Source organism: Electrona antarctica (assembly GCF_951216825.1).
Source record: "Electrona antarctica genome assembly, chromosome: 14".
NCBI classification, from domain to species: Eukaryota; Metazoa; Chordata; class Actinopteri; order Myctophiformes; family Myctophidae; genus Electrona; species Electrona antarctica.
In genome coordinates this window covers 43541506-43554179 of record NC_136795.1, presented here as the reverse complement: position 1 = coordinate 43554179, position 12674 = coordinate 43541506, and the positions used below count along the sequence as shown (strand labels likewise).

At 43.4% G+C, this 12674-nt stretch overlaps 1 protein-coding gene across 1 annotated transcript in view; it reads right to left on the bottom strand.

Annotated features, from left to right (window-relative positions):
- LOC306937213 (testis-expressed protein 2-like) overlaps nt 1-2909 on the bottom strand; it is a 50862-nt gene extending 47953 nt beyond the window's left edge. The window contains exons 1-2 of the mRNA XM_079520879.1: nt 2896-2909; nt 88-164 (exon numbers count right to left, since the gene is read on the bottom strand). The gene's annotated coding sequence lies outside the window, so the exon portion shown is untranslated. The remainder of the gene's footprint in view (nt 1-87; nt 165-2895) is intronic.
- Between the last annotated feature and the right edge of the window lie 9765 nt (nt 2910-12674).

The window sequence follows — 12674 nt, the reverse complement described above, 5'->3', positions numbered from 1 at the left end:
AGAGAAGAGAAGAGAAGAGAAGAGAAGAGAAGAGAAGTATAGTGAGAGAAAGGAGAAGTGCACTTGAGAGGAGAGAAGATGTCTTACCTTGAGATGTAGTGGTATTCAATCTCCCCCTATCACTGGCACGCACAGCACAGCCATCGATCATGGTGCTAACTGACCTAGACAGACAGACAGACAGACAGACAGACAGACAGACAGACAGACAGACAGACAGACAGACAGACAGACAGACAGACAGACAGACAGACAGACAGACAGACAGACAGACAGACAGACAGACAGACAGACAGACAGACAGACAGACAGACAGACAGACGTGAAGCGGTTAATTGGGAGGAAGTTGGCACACCACACACAGTCATACTGGAACTAAAGCACATGGCGGGTGTGTTTCGAACATTTTGAACGTTGCTGTCGGGCAGAAACCTCTTATCTCCATACTTGAACTATATTGTCGTTTTAAATGAACGCCCTACTTCAGTGGTTTTCAACCAGTGGTCCAGGGACCTCCAGTGGTCCTTGAGGGGGCTTCCAGGTGGTCCCCAGCTAAATGATGGAGAGTTGGTATCCAAATGGACCCTCATAGATCTTTAACTCTTGAGAGCGTAAAATGTACGGGTCCATTTGGTTTCATTTTACGCTCTCAAGAGTTAAACTATTGTTATTGATCAACGTCTGCCTGTTATCTCTCCTAAACCAACCAAAATCGTATCCAACGATAACTTTTAGTTTGGGTCTGAGAGGCTAAATGTCATCTAATGGTGGTCCCTGGCTCAAAAATGCAGAATAAATAATGGGCCTTGTTATGAAAAGGGTTGAAAACCACTGCCCTATACTTGATCATACTACAGCGTCACACAGAAGCATCAAAGCACAAAAAGTGTCGCTTTACGCCGCGTAAAACAAGGTTGTGGATGTGCTACTTTTCACATACTTTTGAATTTGAATCGTGAAGAATAGGCTATAGTTTTGCACATATGAGGTTTCCACCCGACAGAGACGATATACTGCAAGGGCAACTACACACGCACGCACGCACGCACAGTCACACACACACACACACACACACACACAAATCGAAAGCATTCATTGACATGTCACTTATAGGCCCTAATGGTGATGAGGTACTGTATAGTGCAGTCTTAGAGGATGAAGCCATCCGCTCCCTGTCCCACGTATATGCTGATGGGAATAAACCAGGATAACAATGGAAACTTATAACAACCACAGTTATTATGAACCAGTGGTTATAGGAGAGAGAGTAGAGAGAGAGAGAGAGAGAGAGAGAGAGAGAGAGAGAGAGATTGGTTATATAATGATGTCGATTATGATGATGATGATGATGATGATGATGATGATGATGATGATGATGAAGGAGGAAAGAAGACCAAACTTAACCACTTAACCTGATTCTACAAATAAAACAAACAGTTTTCTGAGAAACCTACAATATGTTGCTATATCACCAGTGATGCTCAAAATCTTTTCATGTCATTAAGGAAGGACCCCGAAAATGGTATTGCATTTGGCTGCGGACCCCCATCCCCAAATATTTTGTTCTATGACGAATTAATTGTAAATTGGTATGAATATGAAAGCAAAGTCAAATGCAGGGCTGATCGGACTGACTTATACGTCATCAGAGACAGGGTTGGGATATCCTTTATAGGACTGTAACAATTCCGGTCAAGGTTAAAATTGTTATTGCTCTATGGCGCCTTGTGAAATACACGCAATGAAAAGTGCTGTACGATAAAAAAATAAATAAAGGTTATTTATGGCTGTGATGAAATCATCTCCAGAGAGGAGAGGAGAGGAGAAATATCTTATTTTATTTGAAGCACTGTAGCGTACATGGCAGTCAACAAACATCAGGCTAAAGTCACTATTTACCATCATTGTAGGCCTTTAAGTAAAAGAGCACCATACATTCCTAAATAGTTAATTGAGAGAAGAGAGGAGATGGGAGAGGAATTGGGGAGAGGACACATGGAGAGAGGAGAGATGGGGAGAGGAAAGATGGGGAGGGGAGAGGAGAGGAAAGATGGGGAGGGGAGAGAAGAGGGGGAGAGCAGAGCAGAGGAGAGGAGAGGAGAGATGGGGAGAGACATATAGGCTCTTTACAGTTCAAAGGCTACATGGAATAATGTGCTGCTGCTCGACCCAGACTGTCTGCATCATCACTGGTGCATCCACTCACAACCATAGCACAATTAATCCTACTCACATGGCAGCTCTGTCTGTCTGTCTGTCTGTCTGTCTGTCTGTCTGTATGTCTGTCTGTCTGTCTCTTAGATAAGTCAGTGTAATGTCATTATGTCAAACAGTGTCGTTCAATCAATGAGCATTTCTAAAGATTCTACATATTTGCAGCCAAATTAAAAAGCTGCATGGGCTTCACCAGAGAGCAATATGCTACTGTCTGGTTGTAGCCTATACCGTCACGCTGGCGTTACAACAACATCAGCTGTATAGTCAGATCAGATTTGACATAATTAGGAGGACTGCGCTTGCTTTGCCATATTCTAAGCGATGCGTTTACAGCGTTTTGGACATTATTGTTATTCTAATACATCCATAGCCTAACGTTTTACGTTATAATAACCAGCGTAACAGAAAACGCCCCCCTCCTTTTATCGGCCGTTTCTAAAGGCTTTCCTCCCAGCAGACACAGTATATCTGCGTTATTATATCCTATAGGCTACTAAAGAAAGCTCTGATATGAACTGGACTATTTTCAGCCATCGTCACACACAACAACAGAGCCCACATTAAAGACAGACAGACTATCCAACAAAGCCAAGCAAGCACAAAAAAACAACAACAGCTGTCTCTAATCTATATTAATAACCCAATCTATTCTAATGGTATAGGCCAGCTACATCTTACCGTGAGGTCGCATCTTCATTCGGAGGCCATCATCATCGCGGTGGTTATAGTTTTAGAGGCTATATATTATAGTAGACCGTTGTCAATCTGCGTTGTTAGGATGGCTATTAATACTCCGCGAGGAGGAGGAGGATGAGGAGGAGGAGGAAGAGGAGGAGGATGTTTCGCGACGGCAGGAGGAGAGAGAGGAGAGGAGAGGGAGTACGGTACGGGCGTTTCTAATCTACAGTCTACGAACACGTACACTGTGAAAACCCTGAGACCTGGCTGAGACTGACTTCATTTGGTTCCATTTTGTACCGGTACAAAAAAATACAAAAATACATTTAATGATCTGTATCCTATCTATGCAATAAAACAGCATCCATCCAAGACCAAGGCTATAACGTTATAGTCCTAGAGGCCAGGTCCATTTATATAGGCTACGAATTAGACGTAGGCCTATCTGTTTGCTCCCTTCACTCTTTGATTTATTATGAATATTATAGTCTACCTAGGTGGGAGTTTGTTGTTGTTTATAGGTGAATGATCGCTAGCCACACCCCCAATTTAAATCTCCCCTCATGGCAATCAACTCTTGTCCATAAAGAATAATTCATAATGTATGATATTGCACCAAGACTGTGTGAATTGCAGTGACATATTGCGGTTAAGAGCTGAACATGATTTATTTTCTTTTTTCTTTCGTGGTGAGAAGCCTGATCTGCCAACTATTTTCTAATGGGTTCATTCAATTAATCATAATGCTGTAGTTTGAGCTGTCCAGATGACATTTGCTTGGATACATCGCCACCTACTGGTTGGAAATGTTCATGCAGGGGAGTCCCCAATACAATTTGTCAATAAAGCACTTTATCCATTTAGCCTATATGTTTCAAAAATAGCACATCTGCTAAAATTTTTTAATGTTTAGCTTGAAAATCGCGAAATACATAATACATTTGGGGGTCCTAAGGTCCTTGACATCAAAACGTTTACTGTTAACCTGTAATTTTGGAATATCATATGCCAGACCAGAATATTTCATTGTCTATGTTCAGAAAAAAAAATATATATATATAATATAAAATCTAATAGTCTAATATGAAACACTATATCACTACTGATCTAGAATCCATCACTAGTCAGAAGTTGTCACTTGTCTAACCCTGTCAGAAATAAAGCATACAGGCTAGTAGGCCAATCTCTGTTTCTGATACAAGGGCGTCATCTAGTGGCCACTAGTACACAGTACTAGGCTATATGAAGTTAGTATCATTTTGATGTCATAATGTTGGTCACTATACTAGCATAAGAAGACATGCAGTCATTAAACTCTTCATATTTTTAGTGGAGATTTAAGATTTGGCACACCCCCAGGTTGGTAAACATTCTGATATAAGTCACTTAAACAAACAAGTGCGCCCGCGCCCACACACACACAACACACACACACACACACACACACACACACACACACACACACACACACACACACACACACACACACACACACACACACACACTTCACCAACTGCCATGTAATGAAGATATGTTTTTCACAAATGCCCTGTCATTATTAGGGATTATATCTATCGTTAGATGCCCCAGAAAATCACCTTAAAAATTGAATTTGAAAGGTGTGGTATTGTGAGCACCGTCACCAACCCAAAACTAAGATCTTGGTACAGACTCGCAGTCTTGTATTAGAGAAAGGCCGTCATAGACAGACTATATGCACCCACAGCACTCAGTGGAAACTGACCTACTACATTTTCTAACCATCTGTCCACTATGTGCACCGGTGGCCGAACTGATTGCGGAGCGGTCTTGATACCGGAAGGTCGCCAGTTCAAATCAGCAGTCCGACACGTTAAAATTACCACCACTGAAGTGCCCTTGAACAAGGCATTAAACCACTACGATGAAATGTTCTATGAGCAGGGCCTGGCTGGAAACAAGTTCTTGAGCTTAGCCCAGATACCCTGGGTAAATATAGTAATCATTTCATTTTACTGTACCAAGATATCAGAGACACATATTTCCCACAGATTACAATCACCCACAGACATTTTTAAAACATGACTAATGACAAAAAAACTCCCATAGGCCTATCTGCTGGGCGAAGTACAACAATGTCCAAACATAGCAGCAAGAATCGTGAGCTTCTTTGATAGGAGAAGGATATCAAACGGAACACAACCACTAAAAGACTAATCGCTGTGTATTCATGCACTATCTGCATCGAGTGATCTTGGTACATAGAAATAGATTCTGACTTTAAATTGTACACATTTTGATTGATCGTATTCGTATTGTTCCACTTGTTGCTTTGGCAATGTAATCATATGTTTTCACAGGCCAATAAAGCCCACTGAATTTTGAATTATCCCCCCCCCCCACACTATAAATGTGCCACGTCTCTATCTGTCTGCATGCATGTGAGTGTGTGTGTGTGTGTGTGTGTGTGTGTGTGTGTGTGTGTGTGTGTGTGTGTGTGTGTGTGTGTGTGTACACACACACACACACACACACACACACACACACACACACACACACACACACAAGGTGCTGCCACACGGTCAAAAGAGCTGCGCACGTTCTCGGCTGCGCGCTGCTTAAAGCTTGAGTTTTTAGACAGCTGGTGGATGGAAATTAAGCTCCACCTCCGCCGAATACTTGCGCGACGGCCAGATTCCCGGAAACGCTCTCCTCCGCCCAAAAAGTCCACGGAGGTGGAGCTTCTTTTCCATCCACCAGCTGTCTAAAAACTCAGAATTTAAGCTGCGCGCTGCCGAGAACGTGCAGTGTGGCAGCACCTATAGACAGTTAAAATGGGTGCTATGACAACGGGTATTGATTAGCCTGGCGCAGCCAGACTTCATCCGCCCCTATTGCATATGCATATGCCCCGCAGCGCAGTGGTATATTAGTATCGCAACGCAAGGCTAGGTATTGATACTACAGAGATCTCCATATACATTATGGGCACAAAAGGGACACAGACAGATAGTTAAAACGAGTGCTATGACAAGTTGACAAGGGGTATTATTAAGTTCCCAAGTTGCATCGTTCCCAGTGGCGTGCACAGATAGACACTAGGGGGTGCTAGAGCACCCCTGCCCTTTTGGCAATGTGCCCTTTTGAAAAAAAAACAAAAAAGAAAAACTTTTTTTTTCTTTCTTTTTTTTTTTTTTTTTCAAAAATAGCAGACCTACAAGCTCGTAGCGCGCCACTCGGTGGCGCGCTATGAGCTTGTAGATCTGCTATTTTTCAATAGCTAAAGCATAACATAATGCTAACACCAAAAGGGGTTCCCGCCCAAAATAGATTAAGGCAACCGGCCGGTTCCACGTGCTGCACAAGGTGCCCTTTTTTTTAACTTGAGCACCTGCCCCTCTAAATGTCTGTGCACGCCACTGATCGTTCCCAAGTAGGCCGGTAGCTGATAGGCACGTACAGGTCTAGTATTGTGAATTTCTGGTAGTAATCATTGCTATGTAATCAATTCAATTCAATTCAATTCAATTCAATTCAATTCAATTCAATTCAATTCAATTCAATTCAATTCAATTCAATTCAATTCAATTCAATTCAATTCAATTCAATTCAATTCAATTCAATTTTATTAAAGTTGTCTCAAGACACTTTACAACCAACAAAGATCCACCCAGAGCAAGCAATATTGCGACAATGGTGTGTGTTTTTAGAAGCACTGTTGCATGTGGTTCCCACTGGAGGGTGCCCTATGTAGCCTACTTTCTATATACACACAGGAAACTGCTTCCATTTCTGTAACCTTCAGGCTTCACTTCCTGCCAGGTTGCTTTGGTATCGTAGCTGAGAACAACTAACTGGTATGAAAAATACACAGAATAATTATTTGTTGATTTCCATAATACACAAGAGCTATATGGCCATCCCCAGACTGTGCTACTGAAGTAAAAGAGCATTCAGTCAAGTTTAGTGTTGTGAAAGGCCCCAAGCCTATTTCTAATGCTAACCATGTCATAACATTATTTGCTTGTTTGAGTCCAGATACTTAAAAACCAACCAGAGAACATTGTCTTGGTGTTTAAAACATACATTAGTACAACGTTTATGAAGAAGTTTGATGCTCCGTGGGACTGCCCATAACTCAGAAGTCCTGTTAGTCTGAACATGCGCTGCTAGCCTTGGTTACTGAGGAAGCAGCATGGCAAAACATTAAAGGGTCATTCTGCTTATGTTGTTGACACCATTTATTCTTAAGACACAATGGTTTGTATAGTTGCAAGTACCTGGGTGGTTAGAATGTACATAATACATGTACATTGGAAATACAAATACATGATTTAAAAGGGGAATATTTAAATGTTAATTTAATATGACACTGGGGACGGGAGGCACTGGGGAGGAACTGGGGGGACACTGGGGACCCAGGGAGGTACTGGGGGGACACTGGGGAGGCACTGGGGGGACAGTGGGGAGGCACTGGGGGGACAGTGAAAACACTTTGAACTGAGAAAGTGCCTCCCCAGTGTCCCCCCAGTGTCTCCCCAGATGCACTTTCAGTTCAAAGTATTTTCCACTTTCTCAGTTCAAAGTATTTTCACATGCACTCTCAGTTCAAAGTGTTTTCACATGCACTTTCTCAGTTCAAAGTATTTTCACATGCACTCAGGTTATTTATATTACAGTTAAAAGCTGAGGTTAAATAATGCATTTTTTGTTAATTTGTTGACCATGATGCTGACCATGATGCTGAACATGTTGCTGTCATGATGCTGACATTTTACTGACATGGCACTGACATTTTACTGACATGAGGCAATGGTCTTTTGGGGGGGATTTCATTTAGGGATGGACACAGGGCTCAACTTGAGGCCATGCAGGGGTGTTCCTTCAGCTAGGTTGCCCTTGACAATTATATCAAGATGCAAGCTCCACAATGTACAGAATATAGCAAAATATGATAATACGTAGACTACATGATGTGTAACTGTAATATCAGAGAGAGAGAGAGAGAGAGAGAGAGAGAGAGAGAGAGAGAGAGAGAGAAGAGAGAGAGATGTCATGGTCAAATTCCTGAATGAAAGAAGGCAAGATTATTCTGGAACCTGATGAGGGTCTATTCTTGATCTATAAAAGTTGCAATTCAATTAGATATAGCCTACATAATCTGTTTTGGGACATAGCACATTCAGATGGATTTTTATTATAATAGAAAACAACCAAGTCACATTTAAAACATAGTTCAGCCTAAAGCAGCTAACACTACACAGTATACTACACACTTCAGCACCTGGCTAATTTAAAATGAATCTTCATGCAGTTTATTGTGGTATATACCAGGTATTACAACAAATGGATTACATGTGTGTACCAGTGAGCAAGTCTACCACTGTAAATGAGTGTTTGTAAGACCGACACCGCCATCTAGTGGCTTATCAACAACATTGTAAAGTTTGACATAGGATTGAACCTCACTGTTGTTCCTTCCAGTTGAAGGTACACTTTTTCAGTACCAGTACCAGGGGTGGCGGTGACTCAGGGGTAGAGTGGCTGGATAGTAACCGCAAGGTTTCCAGTTTGAACCCGGGCTCCCCCAGAGTTAGTGTCGAAGTGTCCTTGAGCAAGGCTTTGCATGGTTTCCGCCGACATCAGTGTATTAATGTGTGTGAATGGGTGAATTGATGCACATGTCTATGTAAATCACCTTGGATAAATGCTATATATAAATGCACCATTTACCAGTATTTACCATTATTGTTTTATCGATTATTGTATAGCCTTGATTATTTGTTGTAATAATCGAGAAGCACTTATAATTTATAATATATTATGTCGATTAGTTTGATTAAGTGTTGCACCCCTAAGACCAACAGAAGCAGGTGGTAAAACTTCAAGACGAATAACGTGGACCTAACCTCATGTCAGCAGGTTTGTCACAAGCAGAGGAAATCCTGGTATTTGTTCTAAACTGGCCCGTGTGAACCGGTTCAGAAAAAAAAGGAAAAATATAATTGTGGTTCGGGTGGTGGTTTCCGGTTGGCGTTGCATTGTTTTTGTTCCCCAACATAGTGCGAATCAATTAGTTTAGTCTCGCTAGTCGTGTTCTGAGTTAGAATAAAACATGGCCATACCAAACGGTTATTATACGAAACGAAACGATTATAGCAAACTAAACACATTTTAAACTAGGGGAATCATTTTGGAGATGCACAGCGCCAGAGATTCCGATCGTTGGTTCCGGGTGCCTGTGAAGTTATTTCCGCTCAGACTGCATCAGATATACCCGAACATCGTATTGATCCCATGCAGGCTAAGGGGGACCTCTTTTTTTTTCATGATTATCACTGTCACAGGGCAGCCTGTGCCCTATACACATACGCACTGATTGAGGACAATGTACACTTCTAACTACACAACAGCTTCCATTTGACTAACATTGCCGGTCGGTTTTGGAAATTACTGTGTTAACATCCTGGTATTTCCAAGTTTTCTGTTTTATTGATAGTGGTGTTACTGTTAATCATGATTCATGGGTGTGGTCACCTCACCTCACCATGAGTGCTGACACTCCTCTCTAGATTGGAGGGTGCCAAGTGTTGTAGAGGAGGAGGGGTGTGTTGTCTGTCTGTAACTCAAGAGCAATATTTGAATGTTCTTTTGAATGTAACGATGAGTGAGAAAAGTAACTATGTACAACATCCATTTGAATGTTTAGGTCAGCCATAGGCTATGGGCATGTGTAGCTGGGTTAATGACTGTTGATTGATTACTTGGTGCATTTAAATAACACTTTTATCCATGGCGCTTTACATAGATTGTACATTCACACTCACACATTCATACACCGATGGCGGAGGAAAGCATGGAAGGAGCAATTAGGGGTTCAGTGTCTTGCTCAAGGACACTTTGACACTACCTCTCTGGGGGAGCCCGTGATTGACCTGGGAACCTCACTGTTGTGTTCTACCCCTGAGCTAATGCCATGTCATGTGGTAGGATCCACTCCCTATAGTCCCTACAAGAGGGAGGCTGCAGCATAGGGCTGCAGGGGCAGTGAATCAGTTGGGCTTAGAGCAGCAAGCTGTAAGCACCTATAGGGGTGAGCTGCCACCTGCCAGGGCCTTTGCTATTTAACAGTTTCTTAAGTTCCTAGGTTGTTTTATTTAGTTTAGTTTGCGGTCAAGTGTTTTTGGGTAATACAAAAATCACACCCGTGTGAACTGAGTGGTGTAAGGTCTTATATAGACTGATCAGCTGTGGTCTGACGTAATGTCTGACGTAATGAAATCACACCCGTGTGAACTGGGTGACCATAGCAACCATGCTCATGTTTTGGTACGAACAGACACGTAAACTGCAACCATGCTCATTTTTTGGTACGAACAGACAGACAGACAGACAGACAGACAGACAGACAGACAGACAGACAGACACGTAAACTAACAAAGCCAGTTGTAGGAGTGGTTTACACCACTCAAAAAATACCCCTGTTGGTGGAAGCTGTTTGGGGTGGACAAAAGTGTTGTCAAAATATATATTTTGCCACAAACACAAAGGGAGTGGACCGTAATATTACCAGACACACAAGAGATATAGCCCTGCATGACCACAACAGTTCTGTAACTAGAGTGTACAAAAGGGTCCATTTGGTTCTATTTGTACACTGAGAGTGAAGGGGGTCTTTGCAAATAAAACATGGAGAACAACTAGTAGTTGGACTCCAAGTATGCCATATAGTGTTCAAGTAAATAAGTGTCATACATATTCTGAGGGAAACCTGGAGTTCATTGAGTTGATTCAGTAGGCCTAATTGGGTCTTATGATCAAAATAAGAACATTATAATGGCGTGTAAAAAGAAAATTAAACATTTGCCACGGACAAGACCAAAGCTTGAACAGTTGGTTCTCCAGAGCGCTGAAGGCTGTGTATAAAGGCTGGTTTGTGTTGTGTTGGGTTGCCCTGGGGGGGGGGAGAGAGAGAGAGAGAGAGAGGGGGAGAGAGAGAGAGAGAGAGAGCGAGAGAGAGAGAGCACGCTATGCTGGAGACATGGAGAGAAGCTCCATGATAAATCCTTCAGTAAGAATGAAGCCTTTTGAAGATCTGAGCAAAAACAACTGTCTGCTGCAAAGGACACATCAGGACACCAAAAAGAACATGAAAGACACACCGTGACAGCTATAATGACGCAGAAGTGGAAGAACAGACGTTTAAACACCGGGATAGTCTGAGTTGTGAAGGAAGGAAGGAAGGAAGGAAGGAAGGAAGGAAGGAAGGAAGGAAGGAAGGAAGGAAGGAAGGAAGGAAGGAAGGAAGGAAGGAAGGAAGTTAATCATTTCTAGAAGGGGTGTGGTATTCATTCATTTCATGCGGCTCACATCAAAGTCCAGCCTGCCGTTAAGATAAATGAGCAGACTGTGCATGTCCACTGTTATACAGAAGTACCTCCACCCTTCTAATACCCTCCACCCATCTAACTACCCCCACCCATCTAACTACCCCCACCCATCTAACTACCCCCACCCATCTAACTACCCCCACCCATCTAATACCCTCCACCCATCTAACTACCCCCACCCTTCTAATACCCTCCACCCATCTAATACCCTCCACCCTTCTAATACCCTCCACCCATCTAACTACCCCCACCCATCTAACTACCCCCACCCATCTAATACCCTCCACCCATCTAACTACCCCCACCCTTCTAATACCCTCCACCCATCTAATACCCTCCACCCTTCTAATACCCTCCACCCATCTAACTACCCCCACCCATCTAACTACCCCCACCCATCTAACTACCCTCCACCCATCTAACTACCCCCACCCATCTAATACCCTCCACCCATCTAATACCCTCCACCCTTCTAATACCCTCCACCCATCTAACTACCCCCACCCATCTAACTACCCCCACCCATCTAACTACCCTCCACCCATCTAACTACCCCCACCCATCTAATACCCTCCACCCATCTAATACCCTCCACCCTTCTAATACCCTCCACCCATCTAACTACCCTCCACCCATCTAACTACCCCCACCCATCTAATACCCTCCACCCATCTAATACCCTCCACCCTTCTAATACCCTCCACCCATCTAACTACCCCCACCCATCTAACTACCCCCACCCATCTAATACCCTCCACCCATCTAACTACCCCCACCCTTCTAATACCCTCCACCCATCTAATACCCTCCACCCTTCTAATACCCTCCACCCATCTAATACCCTCCACCCTTCTAATACCCTCCACCCATCTAACTACCCCCACCATCTAATACCCTCCACCCATCTAACTACCCCCACCCATCTAACTACCCCCACCCATCTAACTACCCCCACCCATCTAATACCCTCCACCCATCTAATACCCTCCACCCTTCTAATACCCTCCACCCATCTAACTACCCCCACCCATCTAACTACCCCCACCCATCTAACTACCCCCACCCATCTAACTACCCCCACCCATCTAACTACCCCCACCCATCTAACTACCCCCACCCATCTAACTACCCCCACCCATCTAACTACCCCCACCCATCTAACTACCCCCACCCATCTAATACCCTCCACCCATCTAACTACCCCCACCCATCTAACTACCCCCCACCCATCTAACTACCCCCACCCATCTAACTACCCCCACCCATCTAACTACCCCCACCCATCTAATACCCTCCACCCTTCTAATACCCTCCACCCATCTAACTACCCCCACCCATCTAATACCCTCCACCCTTCTAATACCCTCCACCCATCTAACTACCCCCACCCATCTAATACCCTCCACCCAT